The sequence below is a fragment of the Plecotus auritus genome (genome assembly GCF_963455305.1).
Source record: "Plecotus auritus genome assembly, chromosome: 3".
Classification (NCBI taxonomy): domain Eukaryota; kingdom Metazoa; phylum Chordata; class Mammalia; order Chiroptera; family Vespertilionidae; genus Plecotus; species Plecotus auritus.
In genome coordinates, this window is record NC_137772.1 from 215,461,727 (window position 1) to 215,473,747 (window position 12,021).

Here is a 12,021-nt window from a genome sequence, read left to right on the forward strand (position 1 = left end):
ATGTCATTGCTGATGCTCCAGCCGCAGCCTATGGCTGAGCACCCCCCTGCCCCTTGTCGCCTCAAAGCCCTCTGCCTCTGCGAATGCTGTTCTCTCTGCCCAGAGTCCTCCTATGCCTCCCCTTCATCTTTGTTCACCTAATCCAGTGGTCGGCAAACTCATTAGTCAACAGAGCCAAATATCAACAGTACAACGATTGAAATTTCTTTAGAGAGCCGAAAACCGACTTCTGCGCATGGACCATGAAGTTTCAACCGCACTGTACGTGCACGCCCGCACGTGGTATTTTGTGTAAGAGCCACACTCAAGGGGCCAAAGAGCTGCATGTGGCTCTCGAGCCGCAGTTTGCTGACCACTGATCTAATCAACCCTCATTCATTCATTCAGCAAATATTCACCCAGGGCATACCATGCGCCAGGCACCGGGACACAGCTGTAAATAATCAGACCAACCCCTCTTGCACTCAGTGAAGATTATTAGGGGGAGAGACCAGTAATAACAAAGTAAATGAGTAAGAAAATCAAATCGTACGTAGTAAATGCAGTGTCGCCAAAAAAATAACCATGTTACATGACAGACAGTGGTGATTAGGTGGGAACACAGCGTTGATTGGGTGGCTTGGGAGGGCCCTGAGGAGGTGATATTTGAGGTGACTGATCGGAATGACAAGAGGTTATCTGTCAGACATGTAAGCACTGAGGCAGCAAGTTCTAGGATGAGCAATCACACGTGCCAAGCCCCTGAGGCGGGAAGGAGTTTGGGGTGCTGGCATAACTGAAAGAAGGTCAGTGTGGTGGGGCATAGCAAGCCAGGGAGAAAGACAGGAGATGTGCTTAAAAGGCGGGGGCCAGGTCAACGTGGAGGGCTCTGCTGGCCATGGGGAGGGAGCAGGACTTTAGCCTACCATGTTCAACGCAGGTGACAGCTATCTGTGTGTTCTTCTCCGGCCACTGGAGAAGGTTAGGGATAACAGAGCCGCTTCTAGGATCCATCTCTTACCATAAATAACCCTGACAGAGAGTCCTCAAAGGTAGGCTTGTTCCAGACATCTATTCTTGTCCTTGCCTCTCCCTGGCTGTGTGACATTAGACACGTTATTGAACTTCTCTGTGCCCAGAATGTCTCCATACATTTCTGTTCTGTCCTCTGAGTGATATTGAACTAACTCAGCCTTGCAGGTGAAAGAGAAGAACCAGCAAAATTTTCTCCCACCAGCAAAGTGTTTGATGAGTCCTCCTTGACACCACAGACCTGGTATTGTATCCTGTCGCCATTGCTTTCTTAAACAAATTATTTAATCTCTCTTAGCCTTGGCTGTCTTAGTTGTAGAATGGAGCTAATAATTGTCCCCACTGCATAGTGTTTGGGGAATGATTTTGTGAGGTAAGGCGTTTGATCGCTTACCATAGTCTTTGCACAAATTAAAGCTCACTATATAGTTTCTATAATTTTTTATCAATCTTTCCGATACCATCTTGGCTCAGCCACCTCATTACTTCCTCTGTAAAATGGCTAAGATTTGTAGTACAAGGATCCCCAGCCACCCTCAAAGTTCGCCCTCCAATCCTGATATCATGAAAAGACAGGGCTCCTAAACTAGGATTCAAATTCCATCTCAGCCAATGGCTGGCTTTCCAACGTAAAGCAAGTCCCCTCTGTCCTCTGGGTCACACTGCATGACTTACGGCAACTGCTTTTCAAAGACGCCTGTGGTAGACAAAACAAGGGTCTCCCAAAGATGCCCACATCCTAATCCCCGAAGCCTGTGACTATGGGACCTTACACAGTAAAAAGGAACGTGGCAAATGTGATAAAGTTGAAGACTTCTGGATAGATGGGGAGATGACTCTGGATAATCTAGGTGAGTCCAATGTGATCACAGGGGTCCTGAAAAGAGTCAGAGAAGGAATGCAGTGAAGAAAGCAGAGCATCTGAAGATGCTATGTTGCTGCTTTGAAGGTGAAGGAAGGGGCCATGAGCCAAAGAAGGTGGGCGGCCTCCAGAAGTTGGAAAAGTCAAGGAAACAGTTTCTCCTCTAAGAGCCTCCAGAAGAAACCAGCCCTGCCAAGACCTTGATTTTAGCCTAGTAAAACCAATTCCGGACTGTGGCTTCCAGAACTGTAAGAGAATAAATGTGTGTTGTTTGAAGACACTATGTGTGCGGTCATTTGTGATAGGAGCCATAGGTAATCAATACAAGGCCCCTGAGTGTGAGTTCTTTAAGAGCTGCTCTCGCCTGGCCTGTGTTGCTCAGTGGTTGAGCGTTGACTTACGAACCAGGAGATCATGGTTTGATTCGTTGGGGCACATGCCTGGATTTGGGGCTCAATCCCCAATAGGGGCCATGCCGGAGGCAGCTGATCAATGATTCTCTCTCATCATTGATGTTTCTATCTCTCTCTCTCTCCCTCTTCCTTCCTCTCTGAAATCAATTTTTTAAAAGAATTTTTTTTAAGCTGCTCTCTGCCTGCCTTCTTTCATGCCCCTCCCTCTGGCTACTGCTACTGCTAACATTTAAGGTGAGTGACTTGGCAGGTCAGCAGGTGGCTGGAGCTCTGGCAGAGGGGAGAAGCAGAAACACAGGGTTTTATTACCCAGGGGCCAAGGGTCGCTGCACCTTCGTTAGACCAGAGCCAGATGTCACAGAAACTGAACCGGAGCTTCAGAATCACAGCTCCCCAGGACACCCAGAGCCTGGGGAAGGTCAAGGGATTATCTTTCCAGCAAACACTTATTATGCTTTCCACCCTTACTCAGAACCAAAAGATTTCATCCCTTACTCAGAACCAAAAGATTTCACCCCAACCAGATCCATCCTGGCAAATAAAACGAGACCATCCGCAGGCATTCAGCATAGCGGTGGCTATTGGCATCCCACATGAAAAGTGCGAAGGAGAAAAACAACGGCGATCTCCTGCAGCGCGTGGCTCATCCTCTGTAATTACCCTGTTATTGTCGGTTTCGTGTGTTTTTCTTTCTTTTTCTCCATAAACAATGTAATTTGCCGTTACTTTTAAGAAAGCTCCATGGAGAAAATGCAAAAAAAAAGTGAGTTTTCAGGCTCCCTCCCCATGGTTAAAACCACTAGACTCCAAATTTTTCTGAGGAGAAGTCCCATAAATATTCTCCCATGCGGAGAGCCCTCGCCTGGCACCGGGAACGTTGTATTTGGCAGCCAGATGGGTGGCCAGGGGCACACCTGCTAAAGGCAGCCCTCGAGGCTGGGGCTGGGCCCACAGAGAAAGTGGGCCCTGCAGGTGGGCAGGGCAGAAATGCGAGCCAGGGAGCCAGGGCCGGGGCTGGGGCTGGGGGAGCCCTGGGCTTAATGGGGTCCACCTGTTGCAAACTGCCTGGCAGGGGAGCCCTCCAGTCAGCTGGGCCCTTTTTAAAACCATGTGCTTTGAAAACACAGACCAAGAAATAGCAAGAATGAAAAACAGGAAGGGTGCGTTGGTGAAAGTGGGTGAAGAAGGAAAAAGGAATGGAAAGAGGGAGGAGGGAGAAAGGGAGATAAGGAGCTCATTTGGGGCACAATGGATCTTGGCTGCCATCGACACAAAGAAAGCCCTGGTATGGAAGGATGTCCGGCAGCTCACTGGTTCCTCAGAAGGCCTGAGACACAGTCCCTGAAAATATTCAGACAAGCAGGAAGCAAAGTTCCTGTGGAATCAGTTGGTTGTGGATGCTGCCAGGGCCAGTACCTCAACCCTGGACGTTCCACGTCGTCAGCAAATAACCTGATTATCTCTGCTCCTTAAAGAGGAAGAGCTCTAGGCGGAGAGTCTGTGACTGGCTGAGAACTAGAAGAAAGGGCGTTTCCCGTAACGGGGAGTCCGCCGTGAGGCCTTTAGACATCCAGGGAGAGATGCCAAGTGTGCATGTAACCGGAGCTGGTCCAGAACGCAGAAGAGAGGTGTGGGCAGGAGATGTCTGGCCTCGGTGTCCTTAGCCTGTGGAGGGGGCACGCTGAGCCCGGGAACAGATGGCATTGTCCAGGAGACAGGGAAGAGCAAGGACAAGGACTGCCCGTGACCAGCTCCTTAGGTCTGATGGAGGAAGAGAAGCCCACGCCGGTCCCGAGGGCGCGTGGCCAAGGAAGCCAGAAGAAAACCAGACGGTGAGGGCAGGTGGACGCCAAGGGAGGAGATGGGCACCTGTAGTGAGCACAGCTGGGGGGCCTGGGGAGCGGAGGGCGGGAAGAGCTGGATCTTGGAAACCTCTGATGACTTCAGCAGGAACCACTCCGATGGAGGGAGGGATTGAAGAGGGAAGAAAAGAAGACACCTTGGGAAGTTGGCCTATGGGTGGAGGCATGGGGTGGGGTGGGCACTGGGGGTTTGTTTTGTTTTGTTGTTGTTTTGTTGGGTTTTTTGGAATGGGCAAGAGATGAACACGTTCAAGACTGGACTGGATGGTGCCAGGAGAGATGAGATTGGGTCATTCTGGATGGTTCGGTCATTCGTTGGACAAATAATATTGGACACTTAGCTACAGGCTCGGGCAGGATAGCACAATGGTCCAGACCACCACCTCTGGGATGTTTGAATCTTGATTCTGCCCCTGACTAGCGGAGCGACCTTGATCAAGTCCTTTAAACTCTTTGAGCCTCAATTTTCTCAACTGTAAAATGAGACCAATAATATAACATACTTCACACCCTTGTGAGGGATAAATGAGTTAAAGCATGAAAACAATAGCATCAGCAAACCTTTAAGAAGCGTTATGTGCCTCGTATTTACTGATTTCAGACAGGTGTGTAAATGCAGTCCCTGTCCTCCACCGTAGCCAGACACTGAAGTAGAAATAGTGATTTTTTTTAATGTATTTTTTTCTGGGATTTTTTTTTCTCTGTCTCCATTAGCCTCTATAATGTAGACATGAATGTATATTTTCATCAAATCTTTATTAGATTCCTACTTTAATGCACTAAGCACTTCAATTCCCACAAATAGCTCTGTGAGGGACTGTTAGAGTCACCCCATTACAGGTGAGGAACTGAGGCAATAAGAAGTCACTTAGCCTGAGTCACACAGCCAGCCAATCGGTTCCAGAGCCTGCCACTAGGCTTTCTTGCCCTAATTCCAAGAAATCCAAGGGTAATAACAGGAAGTGAGGTAAGCGGTCCACAGCCAGCGGATGCAGGAAAGTGGGAAGGAAGCAGGCTAGGAGGGTCCTAAGCAGGGCTCACCTGACCAGCGTGTATCCTTCCGAGGCTGGCTTGTGGGTGAATCTGGAAGAATTAGAGTCCAGTGGAGATGCATTTACCCTGAACCACCCAAAATACCCAGTCGACTCTTCCAGCCGTGGGCAAACTACGGCCCGCGGGCCGGATCCGGCTTGTTCGGCTGTTCTATCCGGCCCGCGGAGCCGAAAGAGCGGAGGGTTCTCTTGCTCTCCCCTCCACTCCTTTACTTTGAATTTATATTAGTTCACACAAACACTCCATCCAAGCTTTTGTTCCGGCCCTCCGGTCCAGTTTAAGAACCCATTGTGGCCCCCGAGTCAACAAGATTGCCCACCCCTGACTAGACCCTTAGTGGTCTCCTTAGAGAGAATCTTGTTGTCCTTGAGTTACAGGGCACCCATTCAAAGGACTCCAATGGGAAAAGACTCTTCCCAAAGTCATGGGGGACCCCAGGGCTCTGGCAGGGTTTCTAAAGCAGAACGAGGCATGCTCCACGCAGCTGGGTGAGCCAGAAAGGGTTTTGCCTGCTGACTTCACTTTTTATCTCTGCCAAGGGGCACCCCGAGGCCACCACAGACTGCATCCAGCCATTTCTGGAAGGAATTTCCACCAAGAAGAAATAATGGGCTTTGCTGTAACAAAACGCAGAGATGAGCAAACCACCAGAGTGTGGTGTTTGTAACTTTAATTGTTTCTTTGGGATTAAGCATTCGCCCCAACAAGGGCAGGGGCAGACTGTAATGGTGGATTCCAAGCTGCTTGAGGTGGTTTGACACGCTGCCCACTCTGAGCACGTGACCCTAGCAAATGTTTTAAGGCGTTTTCCCAATGCTGGATTGACTTAGAGAGATCTGAGTCCCCACAAAGGAAACTTCCCAGCTGCCCACACACTCCCATCCCTCATTCCCCTCAATCCCCACCCCTCCGCCAAGTCTGGTTTCTTCTTAACATGAGCTTATTTGGAGTTCTTGGCTAATTCATTCCAATTCTCTCCTGCTAGGATCGCAGAACCTTAGAGCTAGAAGGGTCCATGAGGAAAAACGGGGCCAAACTGATTTTACAGAGCACAGCTAATTCCAATAGTCTGGACTGGAACCTGCAGCTTCGGGGACCAGTCATTCTCTGTGCTCTGCGCTACACTGCCCTCTTCTGGTAATGGCTGGAACTTGCCTTTTGGGTCTGCATCTAGTTTTCAATCTGACACCTCCTGGGGGCAGACTTTTCTCTGCAGACCGGCTCCAGGAAGTGAGGCTCTAGAGACTGAGTTTCTCTTTGCAAATCTCACTCCCTCTCTTATATAGTGCTGGCCAATCATAGGCGGCTTCAATTCACAAGCCTCACATTTTCTTTTTTTTAACTTTGTAAATGTTTTTTATTGATTTCAGAGAGAGGGAGAGGAAGAGAGGGATAGAAACATCAATGATGAGAGAGAATCATTGATCCACTGCCTTCTGTATGCCCCCTACTGGGTATAGAGCTTGCAACCTGGGCATGTGCCCTGATCTGGAATCGAACTGTGACCTCCTGGTTCATAGGTCAACACTCAACCACTGAACCACATCAGCTGGGCAAGCCTCACATTTTCAATTCTCTGCCTTCCAGTCAATTTCTAAGTACTATGTGCTGAGTACCTTACTGTGGGATGGCACTGTTCTGAGCACCTCAGATGTAGTCTCTCTTTTAAGCTTCACACAACCCTCTGAAGTAGGTGCTATCATTAGCATCAACTCCACTTATCACGGGAAACGGGCACGGAGAACTTCAGTGGCTTTCCCTATGTCAGACAGAAAGTGGTATGGCTGAGATTTGAATGCAAGTAGTCTGGCTTCAAAACACTATTTCTTAACCATTATATACAACATATAAGTATTATATACAAATAGATGTACATAGAGTTGTATCCTTGGACATGATGGCATGCCAATGTTATTGCTATGGAATATGAAATAGGGAGTGTGATTTATTTATTTATTTATTTATTTATTTATTTATTTATTTATTTTTAGTGGGCAGAGAACAGCCGTTAGAGACGGACACACGTGAGTCTGAATCGTGGTCTTACCACTTACTGTGTGATCCCAGGACAAATTATAGAAACTTTCTTAGCTGCAGTGACTGATCAGCAAATCAGAGACAGCACAGCTATTCTTACTCCCTAGGATAATCGTCATGGTTGAGATAAAAAATGTGTTCAGCCCTAGCTGGTTTGGCTCAGTGGATAGAGTGTTGGCCTGCGGACTGAAGGGTCCCAGGTTCGATTCCGGTCCAGGGCTCTTGCCTGGGTTGCGGGCTTGATCCCCAGTAGGAGGCGTACAGGAGGCAACCAATCAATGATTCTCTCTCATCATTGATGTTTCTATATATCTCTCCCTCTCTGAAATCAATAAAAATATATATTTTTAAAAATGTGTTCAACTTGACGCATGACATAAAACACAGATACTCAGTTATGGGCTGCTGCTGCTATTTATGATAATGTCTAAGCATGCAACATTAGCTGCTCCAAGGCTCAGTGCCTGCCCTTCTGAACTGTCTGGACATGGGAAGGAGAAAGACCCTTGAGACTCTAAGCTTCTACAAACAAAAGATTCCTATTGGCAAAACCCTTAATGAATCATTATACATTTTCAGAAGGAGTTAATTAGGGGGAGAGTATACATATTACAAAGTGTTCATGTCACATAAAAATGCACTCATGGGCCTTTTAAATAGTGATTGTCTTAGTGTATTTTAATGGTGCAACTGAGTGTACTCTTCTTCTAAAACACAATATTTTTTTTAAAGGAAATTAATCCTGTAATCCCCACTTTAGACACTAGATGGCACTAAATTCTCACTTCAAGCATTATCTTTGGTTCCTAAAGCCATCAGTCCTACTGATTGAGAGCTACTCCCCAGCTGAAAGTTCAAACGTTTAAGCTACTCCAGATTTGCTACTGGTGATTCCAGGCATCTTCAGGAAATAAACAGAATTCAGATAGAGTTATACAAGATGTCATCCCAGCCTGGCAACTCTGCCCAATAACAAATGTAACGAATTACTGGCCCCACCCCAACAAGAAAGAAAATATTTGAGCAGCCACTGTCTACCAGCCTCTGACGCAAGCTAGGAATCTAGCCTTGGTAAAGACAGAAGTCATCCCTGCCCCTCCCCCTATCCCCCCAAGAGATTTGCCCACCTGCCCCCAGGGTTTGCCCACCCTCTCGACATTTTTCCCTCAGGCCTCCTGCTGCCCACAGGAAACCCCCCAAGAATTATATATGACTAGTAGCCCTGTGCATGAATCCACGCACCAGCAGCTCTCTGCGGGGCCTGGCTGCTCCGCACCCACTGCCCAGAGGCCCTCCGTGGCCGGGGTGGAATGCTTGCCTAGGACTGGGGGACTCTGGTGGGGCTGAGAGAACTGGGCACCGCCATCTTGTGGCTATGGGCACTGCCATCTTTGTGGCAGAGTAATGGTTAATTTGCATATTACCTTTTTATTAGATAGGATGATAAAGTCAAAGAAAGTTGGAACTGGAAGAGAACTTGGGAGACCATTTTATCACCCACCTCACTTTACAGGTAGGAGGAGAGGCTGAGAGAGAAGATGAATTAATTATCCAAGGCAACACAGGCAAGCAGACCAGCACCAGGCCCAGCTCCCTGATCCCAGGTCCTTTTCCACCTGCCTGCTGTCCTTACAACTCCAGCTGGGGACACCCTACCCGCCCCCCACACACACACACACACAGAGAGCAAACCAGGACCAACCATACCAGTGAATGAGAAAGAAAAGCTATGGTCCTGAGTTTCTAAGAGAGACTCCATGGGACAGTGAGCATCTTAACACCAGGCAGCTACACCCAATTAGTAACAGGCATTTCAGCAGAACATTACCCAGTATTTAAACACAGATAGGCCACGGTTTCCTCATAGCCTATTGCCCAACAGGCATTGCTTGTGTGTGTTCATGACCAACATGCTCAGTTAGGCCAAGGCGCCACGCCCTTCCCACCCAGCATGCAGTTCCCTCCCTGCAGGAACTCAGCTGCCCTGATCCTTTGCTGCCTTGTGGGCATTTGGGATCTTTGCTGAGGCCTGGGGTGCAGCCAAAACAAATAGTGGGGGAGAGAAGCAGGAACAAGGTTCTGTCTCCTTCACAGTTAGTGTCCTAGCTTGGAGGAGCAACTTCCTCTCCCCGAGACTCACTCTCCCCATCTGTAAAATAAGGGAGTTAGACCGCAGACCCTTCTCAGCCTCAGCTCTCTCAGGCCCGCCACATGGCTATTCAGCTAGCATTATTATGAAAACTAATTAGTCATGTTTAAATATAGCACTTCATGAAGGCCATTTGTTTTCTGACCTATGCTATTTTAAACAATAAAAGTGTGAGTTTTCCCCTATGTTGTTTCTTCTCCTTTAAAAAAAATTTTTTTTAATTACAACATATTTCTAACATACCAAAAAGCATCCAAGATGTGGGGAAATGGATATATATGAGGTAAGTAAATACAGCAATCTGTCCATTGTGCTAAGTAATAGAGATATGAGTACTCACAGGACAAGTCTTGCAATTTTTCTGTTTGAATGAATGTTGAGAGGAGAAAAAAGTATTAAGAATAATAGCACAGATACACAAGTAGCCCCCAAAGAAATCAAACAACTTGAATTTGGATGTTCTGTCTCCTACTCATTTATTGATACTTTCACTACAATCTATATATATAAAAGGCTAATATGCAAAGTGTCCCCTTGGGAGTTCAACCGGGAGACCGGGAGTTCGATTGCTCGCTATGACGTGCCCTGACCACCAGAGGGTGGCGCAGAATGAAGGAAGGCCCTGGCCAGCAGCCTGAAGGAAGGCCCTGGGCTGCCCCTGATGCCCGGCCAGGCCTAGGGACCCTACCTGTGCATGAATTTTATGCACCAGGCCTCTAGTAGATAATATTCTTCTACATGGTTTCTTCATTTTACATGCAAGTTTTCTTACTATTTCCATCAGCAACTTGTTTCTTTTCATTCAGCATTTCAGTGGAGGGATTCCTCTGCACTGATACCCAGCATGATTCTGACTTACTCATTTTTGTGTTTTGTGGTCCATTGTATGAACAAGTGGCAATGTAGTTATTGGTCAGGTTGCCAGACTCTTTAGGTGTTTCCAACTTTTTTAGTCATAAGCAGTGCTGCGATGCCCATTCTTCACATGGTGTCCTGTCACCTTGCATACGTCTAGCAGGTGGACAGGGCTATGAGATCGTGCGTGGAAGAGTGTGGCCTCTGGAGCTGCTGTCACAGCTGGATCCAGGTGCTCATCCTGTGTCATTAGGAGCCTGTCTCGTGCCATTTCTTGGCTTTGCTTTCTTCTGTGCTGGTGGCTTCATTCTCTGTAATGGCCCCTAGAGGTTCTGGGCTTATGTCTTGTCAGCTTGACAGCCTCAGTGGACAGAGGCCACCCCTTTCTGGAAAGTCCAGCAGCAGTTAATGGACCAGATTGGGACATGTCTTCATCTTGAACAAGTCAGACCAGGAGAAAGGAGTTTCTCATTGGCCAAACCTGGGTCATGTGCTCATCCCAATTAGTCACATCAGAGCCAAATGGATCGAGAGTGAGGAAGGGCTGATTCTTTTTTTCCTTTTTTCTTTACCTTTTTTTTATATATATATATTTCTATTGATTTTAGAGTGGAAAAGAGAGGGGGAGAGAAAGATAGAAATGCCAATGATGTGAGAGAATCCTCCATTGGCTGCCTCCTGCATGTCCTCTTATTGGGGATCAAGCCTGCAACCCAGGCATGTGCCCTGACCAGGAATCCAACCGTGACCTCCTGGTTCATAGGTTGATGCTCAACCACTGAGCCACGTCCGTTGGGCGAAGGGGTGGTTCTTTAAAGAAAAATAAAGAAGTGGTTACCACATTAGGGAGGACTAGATACTGGGAAGGCAACACAATGTCAACCAATGTCCCAGACCTCATCACTCCCCCTATATGCACCCCTCTACCGTGATTACAGTGTCCTGTGTCCTGTTCAGCTGGGACTCTCCAAGGAACAGAAACCTCCTCTCTCATCCCTACTCCCCACGCGGGTGCAGCTCAGTGCCCCACTCATGATAAACAGCTGCTGTGGAATCAACCCCTGACCAAGCACAGCCTGAGGAGGGGGAGGGGCAGCCATCCCTCTGCCTCTGTGCTTTTCACCTCCTCCCACTGTGGGCCCAGCCCCAGAGGCAAGACAAGAATGCTCCCACCACACCACTCGCCTTTCTCTCAGCAAGATGGAGACCCCGGAATGCATCGTCCAGTTCACACATCTGCAGGTTCTCACACACCTGGCTGCCGCCTGTTTTCTCTAGGTGACCGGGGCAAGATTTATCAAGATAGAAATGTGTCCAGCCTCCTGGGAATATACTAAGAACGGTTATACATTTTAATAGGGTGGATTTTATGGTATATGAATTATATCCCAAGAAAGCTGTTGTTTTTCTTAAAGGACTACCAGGTCTCAGAGGGTATGATCCCATGTATTTGAAATTCAGAAATGGGCAAAAGTGGTCTATGGTGAGAGTGGTCAGAAGAGTGGTGACCGTAGAGGCTACCGGCTGTGGGCCATGGAAAGCCTCCGGAGGGCTGGGAATGCTGTTGCCGGAAGCCAGTTCCAGCATGTCATACTTGCAAGAGTTTCATCAAAAGGTTGATGGAACTTGGGGACTCAACAAGGGCTGAGTCACATATGTTATCGCCTTTTGGAATGGCTAAAAGCATTTCCCCAAACCTGAAAAAGATTTGAATAGATGATTGTTTGCTGCCAGACAGCTCAGGGCATCTTAAGCTACATGTTATAGCCTCCTACTGGC